This window comes from Lontra canadensis, unplaced genomic scaffold (genome assembly GCF_010015895.1).
Source record: "Lontra canadensis isolate GAN:19392208 unplaced genomic scaffold, GSC_riverotter_1.0 scaffold47, whole genome shotgun sequence".
In the NCBI taxonomy this organism is placed as follows: domain Eukaryota; kingdom Metazoa; phylum Chordata; class Mammalia; order Carnivora; family Mustelidae; genus Lontra; species Lontra canadensis.
In genome coordinates, this window is record NW_022631041.1 from 774,325 (window position 1) to 790,157 (window position 15,833).

Genomic DNA, 15,833 nt, shown 5'->3' on the forward strand with positions numbered 1-15,833 from the left:
TCTCCTCCTCAGAGAATGGCAATTGTCCAGACATCTCTCAGCCAAAAGTTATATTTGGGATTCCTTATTCCTTTGTGAGTCTGAGCAGCCCTTGGGCTCTCTGTGGAATGTTCTATCATGTGCTGGAGAAGAATAATAGTGACTTTTGAGTGGTCCCAGAGGGGTTGCTTTTTGAGGATTATCTCAGGCTTTGCTTGAGTTGACAACCATCCGACCTAATTGTGGATAACAGCTGTATTATGAATACAATAATCCACCCTCCCCAGGTGAGGGAGTCCTGTGAGGCTTTAGCATTAAGTGTTGCTTTTACTCTGATGGGCTAGAAGGGTTTACATTACCTCTTAGTGGGAAGTTCACCCACTAGAAGCATATCTCCAATAGAGATTATCCCAAGAATGTCAGTGAAGGACTGAAAAACCAGACTCAACGAGGGCATCTCTGAGTCCTCGTCCAGGGGTGCCTGGATGGCTCAGTTGGTTAAGCATGAGCCTTCAGCTCAGGTCATGATCCCAGGGTTCTGGGCTCCAGCAGAAGTCTGCTTCTCCCTCTCCCTCCCTCTGCCCCTCCCCCTGCTTGTGCTCCCTCTCTCTCAAACAAATAAAATAAAATCTTCTGAAAAGAAAAAAACACGAGTTCTCAATCCCACTACAGATGAACAGGATCTCCTCTGGACCAATATGTTACTGGAGGCAAAGTCTCCCCGGTTTTGAAAACCCAGAAAGCGGAGAAGGGGACTGGAAATTAAATTTATTGTAAGACCTTTAACTTAGAAATGTGTCGGGCAAGAAAGTCAGCACAGTGTCCTGGAGTTCCCATTTGGTCTGTGGATTATTGGGGGGCATGTCCCAGGGGGTTCAGGTGGCACAGATACCCCTGGAAGGCCACAGTGGAAAAACTCTTGCTGTTATTCTCATAGCCAAGGAGCGGCACCGGTGGAGCTAAGGACGCCTCAGTCACACAGGCTTGCTCATTCCAGACCTAGATAAGGCAGTTAGTTACATTGAAACTACTGCATCACCTTGCTGCAGTCATGCATGATTAAATAGATATGCTGGAAAGAGAGAGGAAGGAGGCTGATTACGGAGGTGAAGGAGTGTCATTTATGGTAAAACAGATTTTTCCTTTAGCACGTAGTAAAATCAATCATAGGTGGTGATGATCGTCACAACGCGCTGAGTACTGGTTTGATCTCTACCTTTCTAGATAGTGTTTCCCAGTTGTTTGGGGGGTTTTGTTTGTTTTGTTTTTAAGCGGCCCCAAAGGAACAGAAGATTAAGTTTGGATAGAGGGTGGGGAAAGGGTACATGGAGTATGATAGTCACTTTTGTTCCAGTGTTAATTTTCAAAAACTCCCGATGTCTAATATTGAAAGCCAGTCCAGAGCGCGCAGAGTTAAAGAACTCACTACCTACCCCTCCTCCAGGCTGCCTGGCTGAATCACACCCGAGAAGGAAAGTCTGTCTCACAGAATTATTAATTCACTACTGTGATTTCTTTCTCTGTTGCTAAAGGGGAACCGGGGGAGGGGGTGTGGTAAGTCGAGTGGGCAGCCGGGAAATGTGATCTTTGTCTTGGTTCCTTGCGATTGGAGGAAATTCTGTCTTCTTTTGGTTTAGAAACTAGCAATGTAACTTTTTTTTTTTTTTTTTTAAGTCTGACTTTTGTCCATGAAAGCCACCCCAAACCCACCACTCCGGGGCTAAAACCAATGGGCTTTGATGTAAATTTATCAAATGATGTCATGCCCATGCAGCAAGTGCACACCTAAGACCCAACTCCTGAGGGGACTCCCAGCCTGCCTTTCAGGCTTGGTGTCATCTAAAGAGGCACATCTCAGCCAACACTGTTAGGACCTGTCGCCTTCAGTTTCCTCTTCGAAATTCATGTCACTTTTTTCATGTCACTTTTCCCCTCTATCTTCTTTCGAAGAGAAGTGAACATTAATGTAAATAATCTTCAGTGCTGGTTGTCTGAAGACCTGTGGTAACGAAGAAGTCATCAAGCCCAATATTAAAGACAAAATCCAACTCACCTGTAAATGTCGCATGCAAATGGGGGTAACAAAGTCCAGATGAGGTGCAGCATTTATTTTCAGTTACTCTGATAAAACATATTCCTCAGATTTGGGAGCAATATTATAAGTAATGCAGCATTATTGAATATAACCTCTATAGTCCATTTCAAAAGACTCTAACTCCTATTTCTGTTTATTTAACAAAAGAACTGTAAGAAAGTAATACAAAAAAGCATATATTTTTTAAAGATTATATTTATTTATTTGACAGAGAGAGATCACAAGTAAGCAGAGAGGCAGGCAGAAAGAAAGGGGGAGCAGGCTCCCTGCTGAGCAGAGAGCCCGATGCAGGGCTTGATCCCAGGACCCTGAGACCATGACCGGAGCTGAAGGCAGAGGCTTAACCCACTGAGCAACCCGGTTGCCCCCCAAAAAACATATTTTTAACTTATGTGTAAAGTCCAAAGAATAATTATGGGCTGGATACTTGTATAACCACCACAAAACTTAAGAACTTAGACAACATTTTTGAAGACCCATGTAACTTTTTCCAATCCTAGTCATCATTCCAGACACTTGTGACTTAGTGCATGGGTGTTAAGTGATCTCTCCAATTAGAAAGTAGACTCCATGAGAAAAGAACTGTTTTTTTTGTCATAGGTTCATGATTCTTTTGTTTTTCTTCCTAGTTTTACCACATGAGCATTTATTCCTAAACAGTGTATTGCTTTATTTTGCTCAGGTTTGAACTTAAGATGATTTTCTTTTGTGATTTGTTCTTTTCATTCAAAATGATCTATGCTGATGAGAATAGTGTGTAGCTCATTTGCACCATGACATAGTATTTAGCTGTATGAATATATCACATTTATTTATCCATTCTCTTGTTTATCTGCATCCATGTCATTTCTGGGTTTTGCTGTTAAAAAGAAACGAACATTTTTGTTCAAGTCTCCTGGTACACACATGCTAAAATTTACCTTGGGTGTATCTCCATGAGTAAAATTGGCAGGTCACAATGTATGTCAATGTTCAGTCTTCCAGAATGATGCCGATCACTTTTTTAAAAATATTTTGGGAAAAAAAAGTTTTATATTTCTACTTATAGTATTTTAGATGTTCCATTGTTTCACATTCTCACCAACAGTTGATGTTGTTCAAAGAACTTCAATTTTCACCAGTCTGGTAGGTATGAAACAGAATCTCATTCTGAGTTCGGTATAAATTTCCCTGATTACTAATGAGCTTGAAATTCTTTTCATATGTTTATTGATCATTTGGGTTTGCTTCTCTATGACAAGTCTGCTCATATTTTTTGTTCATTTTCCATTGTTTTTCTATTATTCTCTTTGCCATTTTTAAAATTAATTTGTAGGCTGCCTTTCTATTACTATTTTTTCATTTGACATACATGTTGCAAATATTTTCTCCAAATTTTTGCATGAATTTTCACAAACTCTTGCTTTTCATGTCAAATTTAAATTTTTTCCCTTATAAGCAAGAATCTTATGAAATCTTTTCTTTCTCAGCGGTCATAAAAATGTTCTCCTATATGTTCATTTAAACCTTTTTTAGTTTTGTTCTCCAGATTTAAATCTTCAATATCTACAAAATTGATTTTGGGATATGGTAGAAAATAGTGAGGAATTTGGCTTTACTCCTTTCCATGAACTCAGGAGAGGCACATAATCTGAGGCCAGGTCACCTGTGTTCAATAATTAAAATGTTACTAGATTCTTGATACCATTCTTGCTCTTCTTTTGAAAGGAGTATTTCTGTGTACCTTATTTTTTATTGCTTTTGTGAGAACTACCTTTTTTAAAACTTTGGTTATTTTTTCTAACTTATTTGCTATTATATAAAATTGACTTGTGTGTGCAGAGTTTGTGTTTTAATAGACTATAGATTCATGTTCCTGTGAACACAGTTATATCACAGGACGTGTGATTTTTAAGTTTTGTGTCTGTGTGTCTCTGTGTGTGCATACACATGTGTATAAAGATACATTAGACTAAAAAGGCATCCATCATTCTGTTGTTTTATCACTTAAACAAAAATTAATTTCATTTTTGTACATTTATTTCATTCTTTGTCCGTATACATAAATTTTGTATACTATAAATTTGGTATGTTTTCTCATCTTTAAGTGATATCTACTAGTTGCAGAAAATTTATAAAAAGGCATAACAAGAAAATAAAAATCACACATAATTCCATCACACATTTAATAAAATTCACCAACATTTTTAAATAACTTATCATGTATCTGAATATAGCTATTTTATTCCCTATTTCCAAGGATTTCGCTTTCTAGTGAAAAACTGCTTTTTGATGTTACATTCATTCGGTCCTTTATTTGAATAATAAACACATTTTTAACACGAATGAGGTAATGTACATTCAATTATGTACATTATCTCTCTATCACACATATAAAGATATTTTTCATAAACAATATATGCAACCATTTTTTCACACTGCTGAAAATTCTTCTGCAACATTATTTTTGATAAATGCATAATGTATGCCACTATATGTCTAATTATACATGTCTGTATATTATAATTATTTTATTTTGTTACGTGCAGATAACATTCAATTTTTTGTTACCATAAATACTTATAATTTTCTACCATTCCATAATGATTTACTCAGGAAAAAATTTCTGGAGTACAAAATCCTAAGTTTAAAAAAAAAATGGGGGCACCTGGGTGGCTCAGTGGGTTAAGGCCTCTGCTTTAGCTTGGGTGATGATCCCAGGGTTCTGGGATGGAGCCCCTCTGCTCCTCTACTCAGCAGGGAGCCTGCTTCCTCCTCTCTCTCTGCCTGCTTCTCTGACTACTTGTGATCTCCATCCATCAAATGAATAAATAAAGTCTTTAAAAAAATTTAAAATAAATTAAAAATAAATAAATAAATAAAAATGGTATGCCAAACTGCCTTTCAGTGATTTTGTTTTAATATGAAATTCCACCAACTATGTGCCTGATCTAGCCTATAATCCACCCCCCAACTCTCACACACTCTCTCTCTCTTTTTCTCTCTATCGAACACACGCACACACACCCCAGAACTCTAAACTTGAATCATTAAATGGAACCAAAAAACTTCCTAAAAGTTTCACTAAAACTACCTGGGAAAAATTTCTGCAAAATTACCCACCCTAGAAATTGGTGTGCTTGCTCCCATGGATTTAAAAAAAAATGTGTTTTCTCTGGACACTTTTCAACAAGATGGCTAGAGTATAAAACTTTCTTTTTAAGGTAGAGAGAAGCTTTTTATTTTAATTTTATTGTGTCTGATGGAATTCCGTCATGAATTTATTGCTTTGTTTCTAAATATAAGTATGACAAGCTCAGTGGTGTCTGTGGTCACACAGGGGTTTTTGGAAACAATTTTAACTTTGGGCATACCCCTGAACGTGGGCAGCACCTACACATTGTCATCTCAGCCTCCTCTTACCCTTTTGGGAAGTCCTGATACCTTCTAGAGGAGATTTTTTTTTCCTGCTTTATTTTACCTTTCTCAGCTCAATGGGGGTTTTCCTTATATCCCCAGCCCAACTTAAACTTACATGGTTTTAATAGGCAGTACTATATTAAGAATGCAGATTTTAGAATATTGTTTCTTACCTCTTGCTACACATTACAATCACTTCAGGAGGTGTTTGTTTGTTTGTTTGTTTGTTTTAATGCCCATATCTGAACCCAATTCTAGATTCAGATAGAATTTGTCTTAGGTGCTAGCCCCAGCCACTGGTGCTCTAATGTGGGTTCTGTCCACCTTCTCTGAATGAAGTTAGAAAAAGGTAAAATTGAGTGGGAGACAAGATACTCATGAAACAGTAGTGGAAGTCTCTCTGTTTTTCTAGTAAAACAAGATTTTAAAGTCGAAGAAGGTTAAGTCATATTATTTGGGAAAATTAGGTAATATAAGAATTTTATCCTTTCATCATTGTGTTTGGAATGTCCATTTCAACCCAGTAATCTGCTTAATAAGTCATGATTATTTTCAGAAAGCATAATATCATGGTTAATTACTTCTCATTTCCCTTCTAGAAAGGAAGCCAAGAAGGAGGAATAGAGATGGGTGAGGGGAGGGACAGGGAAAGAAAGAGGACACAAAAATATGTGAAGGGCAAAAATTAGGAAAAGGAGAGAAAGCATGAAAAGATCAGGGAAGAGAGCATGTGAGCACACATGAGGAATAGCAGATCAGTGGCAGAGAGGGGACACCCTAGGAGGGCAGGAAGGGGTCTCAGTAAATGCTGGTCTAGAAAAAACTGATAGGAAATAAAGAGGTCATCGTAGAGGAAGACTGATAGAAAAGGAAGAAAAGGCACATGGAACAACAATATCTGGGATTCACCCCAGCCAGAAAGCTGAGGTAAAATGTAAGAGACAAAGCCTATAAACTCCCCAATTTGTTCACATGCTCCTACTCTTGTAGTGCAAGTGAGGCTCAAAGAGTAGGTCATTCAACCCCCAACCCTCCAATAAGACTGCAATTACTTACAACATCATACATGGAGAGGCTACGTTTCCTCAATGATCTGTTCATCCTGAAATTTTATTTTCCTCAATTCTTCTCTTCTTGAATAATGTCTGTGTGTTCACAAATTAACAACAAACACAAACTTTTTATTCAACATTGGCATATACATATATGTATGTATCTTTCATATAACTTCCTTCTACCTTAATTCAAGTGGTAAAAGAAAAGGCATATGTGTTAGAGGCAGGGTTAAGGTGAGAAAATCTTGCCTCTACTAACTAGCATCCTCTTTAATTATTCTATGGGAATTAAGAATGCTAGTAGCGGCATACAGCCATGTTCTGTAGTTGTATTGTTTATAAGGAGTCCAAAGGGAGGCGCTGCCAGGGATCATTAGGTGGCCCAACCACTGTCATGTTTCCAAGCCGTGTATCTTTCTGACCAGTCAACCTCAAGGTGTTGTATTTGTCCTTATGGTTTGCTTCATGGTTGTAAGATTTTGTCCTCAGTTCAGCATCTCAAGTAGGAATCAGGAGCAAGGGAAAGTTTCTGTCCTTTTAATCAGAAAGCAAAATATTTTTCTCAAAAGTCCCCCTGCAAATCTACTTAATGCTTTCTTCACCAGAAATCAGTCGAATGGCCACTCTTAGTCCAAGGGAGTGTGGGATGGAGACTCTGTGGCTATTCAGGTTTCATAATGGGAAGAGGAAGAAGAGAAGTGTTGAGATCAGCTTTGGGGAAGCCAAACCAGAGGGACTTCTATACCCTCATCCCTCTCTCCACTGAGATCTCTTTCTGTACTCCTCTCCTTCTTCATGTCTTCAAACATAATTTCCCAAGTATATTATTATTTTTTTAAAGATTTTATTTATTTATTTGACAGAGAGAGAGTGATCACAAGTAGGCAGAGAGGCAGGCAGAGAGAGAGGGGGAAGCAGGCTCCCCACTGAGCAGAAAGCCCCGATGCGAGGCTCGATCCCAGGAACCTGAGATCATGACCTGAGCTGAAGGCAGAGGCTTAACCTATTGAGCCACCCAGGTGCCCCACCCAAGTATATTATTTTTATGGAAACACAAGCAAGCCTGGGGAATTTCCACCAATTGAAATAAAGCCCAGCATTTCCACATGTATTTTTGAAATATTGTTTTTTATAATACCCATATTTTTCCTCTGGGGGCATTACTTAGCTAATAGATTTTCTGGGTTCCTTAACTCTTCTTTGCCATCTACCGTCTTTAAAAGTTCTGACTTCAAGAATAACACAGCTATAGCTTGCAGCAGCTATTCTCTTGCAGCAGCTATGAATAAGTCAGAGGATTAATTATTGATCTATTGATTTCACCAGTTGAGCTACATTATTTATTGATTTTACTGTTTAAGCTTCTTTCTGTTAGAAGGAAGGAAGGAAGGAAGGAAGGAAGGAAAGAAGGAAAGAAGGAAAGAAGAAAGAAAGAAAGGAAGAAAGGAAGAAAGAAAGAAAGAAAGAAAAGAAAGTCTAAAATAGAGTTACTTGCCCCCAAAACAGCAAATCAAGACATAACTGAAGAAGTGTGACCTTTCAGGGTTGATCTGGAATTTCCTGATCAACACTAGTGAAATCATCGGCATGATAAGCCCCTGCCCTTCCCGCAAAAGAAGGTGACCTTGCCTAAAACAATCCTTTCTTTTCTTTTGCTAATTACTTGTCCAGCTCCATTTCTGCTTTAAAAAGTCTTCCATTTTATATAGCTCCCTAAATCTCCTTTCTGTTTGCTAGATGGGATATTGCCCAATTCATGAATCACTGAACAAAGCTAATTACATCTTCAAATCTACTCAGTTAAATTTTGTTTTTTTATAGATTCGGTGGCAATGGTGGGATCTGATGAAAACTTCTGATGGTATTTGGGAACAAGAAACGTGTATGACAACCTGTGAATTCTTTTGATTCTCTGCCTTTCTTCCTGTTTCCAAAGATAAATTCCTTTCAGTTCTTAGCTCCGCTTTGCCTTGAGCTTCCAATCCAATTGGTTTTCCACTTTTCATTATTTGGCTGGAAACTTCAGCCCTTGTTTTTTCCCCAGATCCCCAGAGTCCAGCTGGGAGCTGCTGGTGGCAACTGCAGTTCCTCCTTTGTTTGAAATCAATACATGGTCCCCACTCTTTGAGGTCTACTGTTTCATTCTTTTCCCGAGTCCCCAGATTTCATGTTGGAAACAGTTGGTTTTTACCACCTACAGTTGGACTGGGTCCAACTGAAACTAGAATGGTTGCAGTAAGTAAAGGCTAATGCTAATGGGAATCCCAAAAGCTGAAGAAGAAGGAGGAGAAGTAGGGGGAGAGGGAGAGGGAAGGGGAAGGAGTGGGGAAGGGGGAGGAGGAGGAGGAGAGGGAGAAGAAGGAGGAGGAAAAAGCCACTAAATCAGTAGGCATGGCTTGAGCACTTAAAAGGTGTTAGAGTGTTACAAGTCCACCTATCATAGCCACTAACTCAGGAAATGAACAGGTAAGCCATGGTGTCCTGCTGTGGCTGACTGCTCCACCCTGGAGAATCCTGAGGGGGTCTGACAAATAGAAAGCATAGCTCCTGGCTGGGTCTGCCAAAACTGTTGTCAAACAAAATCAGTTAAACTTGTTGTAAGAGGAGTCAATAACTTAAGAGAGGAGCTTTTGGAGAAGACAAAAGGAGAAATTTATTTCAGGTGCCAGCTGCTGGGGGAGGTAGAAGGCTCAAATCTTAACACCAACTTCTCCACCTGTAAGATGCACACCCAGAGTTTTATAGAGAGATGTTCAATGGGGTGCATGCAGGAAAGCAGTCAGGGAGCACACGATCATGGATGGCAGTTGGTATGTGTTCAGCCAATCCTGGGCAGGGAAGAGGGTGTGTGGGATGTGGTCATCTATGCATTCTGTTGCTATCAGGGCTTTCCTGGCCTGGCAGTTGGAATGCTCTGGTCACTTTCAAATCTTCATCAATGCATCAAGAAAGGGCATTAAGAAATAACTGTTGAGTTCTATAATTGAGCAAGAATGTTCACTGACAAGAGGACTCCCCACCCAACTGAAAGACCCATTTGTTAGGATAATTTGGCGATGAAACAGGTTAGATTAACTCTAGGTCAACCACCAACCTCAAGAAAATTTCCATACAATGGAATACACTGCAAAATATAACACAATCTCCAGCCCTGCAGCACATCCCTTTAGGTATTAATCTGCCTTTGAGATACCCAAAAAAGATGAGCTGAAAGAAATAGGATTTTGTAATCTGGAGTTAAGTGCACCACTTTCTAACATACCTACTTATTTCATGTCTAAAAACTGTAGTCCCAGAAGCTACAGCTATCTATAAAAACAGCAAAATCTTACTATAGAATGGGACACCAATTTTAATTGGTGCTAGAAACTCCCAAAGGGTTTCAAGTTGCCAAAATAGCTTCATTAAAAGATTTGTTACAAAAGTCTAATGAAAAATTAAAGATACCGAAGTACCTAAAATGAAAGATTGACGTGATTCCTACTGCCCCCCTATATCCTTCTTTACCTAACTATTCATGCTTTCTTAACTATTTTCCTAAAAAATAAAAGATTAGCGCGATTCCTACTGCCTTCCCATATTCTTCTTTACCTAACTATTCATGCTTTCCTAACTATTTGAACTGCCTTTCCACTTAAAGAGACTATTAAAAGTTATCTTTCAAGATAAAACTACCCCAAAATGGCCAGAGATCTTCCTCAGACATCTTTTACATCTTGGTCAAAGGCCAAACTTAGTGCCATAGTTAAAGAACTACCTAAACCTTTGAAGGGCCCCAGAAGTTTTTTGAAGAACTTAGTCACTATTGGGAACTATGACCCTGGGCTATCAGATCTTGATCAGCTTGTGTACATGGTAGAAACCAAAATTAGACACAGGCAGCAAAATGGCAACCCCCTGAGGATGTTACTTGAGATTCTCAGTCTTCAAAATGTTATCCTCATGGACCAGTAAAGGTTGCAAAATAGCAACTGATCTTTTACAAGCCATTCCCAAAGTCTTCCCTGCCTGAACCAATTGGGTTGTTTTTCAATCATGCAAATAAAAGAGAGATGAAACTGTGGCAGACTTTAAAGCCCATTGGGAAGCTCTTTTTTCTATAGCATATAGGGTTTTGCACAATAAATAAGGCCACCCAACTTGCTCTAGCTTCCCTATTTGTAAAAGGATGATCTCCAGAGATCTATGGATTGATAAAAAAGCAGAAAATAGGATAGAAGGCCACTAGACTGATTCATGATCATATCTGAGCACTTTGAAAAGACTTCAGAACAAAACCATGAACAAGGGTTTGCTGCACTTTTGGCTTTAGAGCTACAACAGCTCCAAGGCCCAACACCTAAAATAATACCCTTCTAGGGACCTGTTACCAAAATACAGGGAAAGGACAGATGTCTGAGTTGTAGTCAACTGGGACACTGAAAAAGAAATTGTCCTCAAAGGTCCTGTGTTAAGTTCTATAACATCAGCTGGAATGCCCCCGTATCTACCCTCAAAGGAAGGCCCCATTGAAGGAGGGGATTCTGAGGGATTGTCTGATAAAATGCAATGTTATTCCCTTAAACAGCTAAGGGGCAACTAAAATTAAAATTAAGAGGATTGTTGAATATTGCCAGAAATATTTACTATTTGTCCCAGCTAAAAGCTGACAAGATATTTGAGATTTAATACCTCTAGGATCAGAAATTTGGCCTAATTGGAAGCTTGGTAGGAATTTATTTTTTAGACCTTTTCCCCAGAGCTAAATATATCCGGGGCGGAGCGGGGAGGGACACTCTAACCTAGATGTCTGGATGTATCAGTTCTTGATATCATTTGGGCAACAACCCAAACCTTTGAGGAATTAAAAACAGCTGTCCTCATTTTACAAATCTAGTCTTTACAGAATCAGAGAAGCAGATGCTAGAATAATTTAAAGTCCATCTATCCTTTTTACCAATCCGGAAACCTCCCAGGTTTATCTCAAAAGGGGTGTAGGCATTTGCATTTCCCCCCTGTGCCCTTGAGATGTAAATGTTCTATCCAGGGTCTTCTGCACAATTCTTATCTAGATCATACAAACTTGATGTACAAATTTCAGAGAGGTAATTCTTATCAGAAGAAAAAACAAAAGGGGGAAGTCATTTAGAACTTAACTTGTCAAGGACAAATATGAATCTGAAGTGTCTTCTCCACAAATATTAATACCAAAAGCTTTAGTCATGGGAGCAGCTAACCTTAATTCATTTCATCTACCAGGAAAACAATTTAGATCTAATTTCTCTTAAAATTGGAGAGTTTTGTATTATTGTACATAATTCATAGCAGTAATGTTAAAGTGAAAGTTTTAGGGCCTCGGTTTATACCTCTATGTTTATATGTGTGTATGTATATATACACATATACATGTGTGTGCTTTATATGTGGGTATTTCTATATCCAGATGGTATTGCCAAAATTAAAAGACCTCTATTTAATGGCCTTAAGGAAGATTAAGTTCCTATATAAATGGACTTCTCAGAAATATAATAAAAACTAACCCAAATGAATTTCAGGTTCATGTGACCTGGGAAAATATTTGGTATCAAAGCTATTTTAAGTCTTGGCTTAATTAAAACAAGCTTGTCTTTAGAGTTATCAGTGATAAATATAACACTTTTATTCTACCTAGGCTTACAAAAGGTCAAATGAGCTCATGTTATCTCTTACAAAACTTGTCAGCAAGAAAAATAGCATGGGATGATGGCTGACTTGATCTGAAGTGTGAAGAAGTCCTGTGGGCTGTCTAAACATAATTGCTAAGAACAAGTAAATCAAATAGATGAAAGTAGGATAAAAAGTTTCTTGGTGAACCTTTTAAATAGTTTCCCTAAATCTTAAAGTCATTAAGTATTCAGATCATTTCTAAATATGGTAAAATATTGAAACATTAATTACTGAGCAAATGCTTGGATAAGTATGGATGAAATAAGTACAGTATACTATATAAGTATATACTTATAAATAAGTATGGATAAGTACGGATAAAATGGATGAATTTCTTACCCTTTTTTTTTTTTTTTGCTTCCTTTTACAGAGGGAACTACAGATATTTAGGTCTAGTGGTAAATATGTTTTGTGCCACACTGAGAAATTTACCCATATGAGAAATTATAAAAAGAATGTTAAAACAGTTCACAACTGCTTAGTTCATTGTTTTCAGTAGAAATTAAAGGTTTCTAAGGATAAAAAATTCTAATATATAATTAAACCTACTAGAAATAATTAAGTAAATAAGTATTAATATTACACAAGTTAAGCTGGCCCAAAATTAGAATTTGGTATTCTCTCAGTTAAAAGGACAAAATTTTCTTGGACTACTGGTCTGTTCTTGCTAATAAAAGATTCCAGAAGGTTTTTCTTTATTTACCTTCATAATTAGAAAAAGCAAAGATCTTGTGTTTTGTCAAAACCATTGCCTTTGTTCCATGTTGTCCTTATCAGGTCTTTGATAACTTAAGCAGACCTAGTTATCTCTACAGTAAAGGACCTATGTTTTACTCAGAGCTATGTAACCTATATTTGCCTGTGAAGTCTTCAGTTGTCACGATGGGTAAATGGATAACTAAGAATTATTTTACAGTGACCTACAACTCAAGTTTTTAAAACTTCTGTTATTTTTGACAAACGTTCAAAATTGAAATTGACATCTTTCTGGCCTTGAAATAACTTTGGTATGTTTCCCTGAAACATCTTAAAAACTTTGTTTTCTCTTCTTACAAAAAGGGAGGTGTTAAACTGACAGGTATATTTGATATGTTAAATCATATGGGAAGCATTGTCAAATAAGAATATTAAGCCTTCTTTTGTATTTGTATAAGAGTATAAGTGTTGTAGAAATTGTAGGAAATTCCTGAAGTGTGATATGTCCTAGTAAATGTTATTGGTCATAATTCTAGTTATTTTCTTAAATGTATGTTATAGAAATAATCTCTCTCTCTCTCTTTTTTTTTTTTTTTTTTGGTCAATTCCATCATGATGAACTCTCATCAGATCTTTAACAGTGGACTTTTTTAAAGTCTTTTGTAATTTACAATTATTGTTTTACTCTGACCCTTTGCAAAGGTGTTCCTGCAAAGGTACTTAATTTACTTTTTAAAAAATATTTTTTGATATTATTAAAATTATTTTACTCATTTGATAGAGATAGAGCAAGAACACAAGCAAGGGGAGCTGCAGAGAGAGAGGGAGAAGCAGACTCCCTGCCAAGCAGGGAGCCTGATGCAAGACTCAGTCCCAGGACCATATGATCATGACCTGAGCCAAAGGCAGACACCTAACTGACTCAGTCACCCAGGCATTCCAAAAGTCCTTAATTTTCCAGGAGATTTAAGGAGAGAACTTTTGACAAGTACAGGTTTCTGATAACTTCAAGATCACAAAACTGAACTAGGTAAGAATTTCCAGAACTAACAGGAAAACAAGATTCAAGTGGAACAAATATCAGTTACATGGGACTGAATGAATTGAGGAAGTTGGTTATAATTTTTTTCAAACTTCCCATTTAAAACATTGCTGTTTCTTTAATATTTTGTTTTTCCAGATTTTAGGAAACCTTTTTCTCTTTTCCCTTATGCTACCCATAATTTAGTAAAACATTTGTGAACAAAGGTGAAACATTTCCTTTTCCTCCCTACCTGATCCCTCCAGAATTTGGAATCTCTTGAATATTCTTTTCATGGAAATACAGTTACATACATAAGTTCAATGAGAATCTGTTCTTATAACAAGAGACCACTAGAAATATAGATTATATAACTAAGACTTTGACTGTAATGTCATATTTGACAGAGATGCACATAGACTCTGATATAACCAGGCAGTTTTAAGGAGATAAAATTGACTTTATGGAAGCAATATAATCCCTTGGAAAAATTGGCCTGTTATCTTGTTTACAAGGGTCTTGAAAAGCAATTTTAAAAAGAGCTTATATGGTCAACCAGTATTTTACTGCATTTATGTAAATGATCAGGCCAAGTCCAATGCAAGCAAATTGGTTCTACTATAATTAGCCTTGGGGGTGGGGATGGGGATAATCATGGAGATAAAAATTATGTTTGTACCTTTGTCTGTATTAGATCCTAATCCTGTTAATTGTCTTTGAGGTTCTGTAATAAACCTGTAAACTGGAGTAGATCCTGAATCCTTCTAGTTCCTTCAAATGTCTGTTAGTAAATCAGTAAACTAATATTTCCAGTCCCACCCTTCTGATTTGGAATCACTAAGAATTAAAGATTGCTCCTGAATCTTCTCCGAAGGGGCAAACCCAGGTTCTTCTCACTGCTTTAGGGACTTGAACATTGAATGTACATCTCACAGCTAAAGTAGGCTCCATATGATACAAGATCCTGTGTGAATGCTGGAGACCTCCAATTCAAATTGGCTTATTGTGAGAAAAGTAGCTGGGATCAAGGTACACAACTCCCAAGACACCAGATTGGAACTTCACACTTCAATGAAACCCTTTCTTCTTCCTTTTATTTCCTTTACTCTGGCATTGGCCTGGAAAAATAATGTCATCTTCAGTATCTCCCTGGTCATTGCTGAGGGGGTAACCTTTGAAATTGAGAACACACTTTTTTTTTTTTTTTTTTTTAAATTTCAGGCCATGAGAAAACCTAACTGACCCTTGGCTTGAGTAGGCAAATGAATGCAAAAATCCTTGTGAATTAATTTATTAACAGTACCACCTTAACAAGAATAGTTGATGTTTCAACAGGTTTTTTTTTGTTTTTTTTTGGTCTGTGGTGGCCATCATTCTCCTCAATACTTGGCATGTAGCTGGGCAATGCCCCTTAGCCTACCTAACTGTGCCCCTGACATATCACAAACAAAGACACCCCATTAGTCAACTGCCCTGAATTTATATCATTTTCATGATTCATAATCTGCTTCCTTTTGCAGGTCCCTGGTTCCCTGGACAGTAGTAAGTGCAAAGGAGACTATGACCAAAAATCTCCCTTAACTCACAGAAATATTGCAGAATCTGCTACAAAAGTGTTAGCTGTCCAGCAAAAATCCTTAGACTCACTGGCCAAAGTTCTTGATAATTACAGAATAGCTCATGATTATCTGGTAACTGACCAAGGAGTTGTCTATGCTATGGCCAGTGCTACCTGCTAAGCCTAGCTTAAATGTCTGGGAAAGTTGAAAGTCAGTTACATAAAATCACTGGGCAAGCCACCTGGTTTAAAAAGGCAACTCCTTCCATGGAGTCTTTTCTGTGACTTATCTGATTTTGGATTGTTTGGGCCTTGGGGACCATAGCTTTGAAATCCATTCCAAAC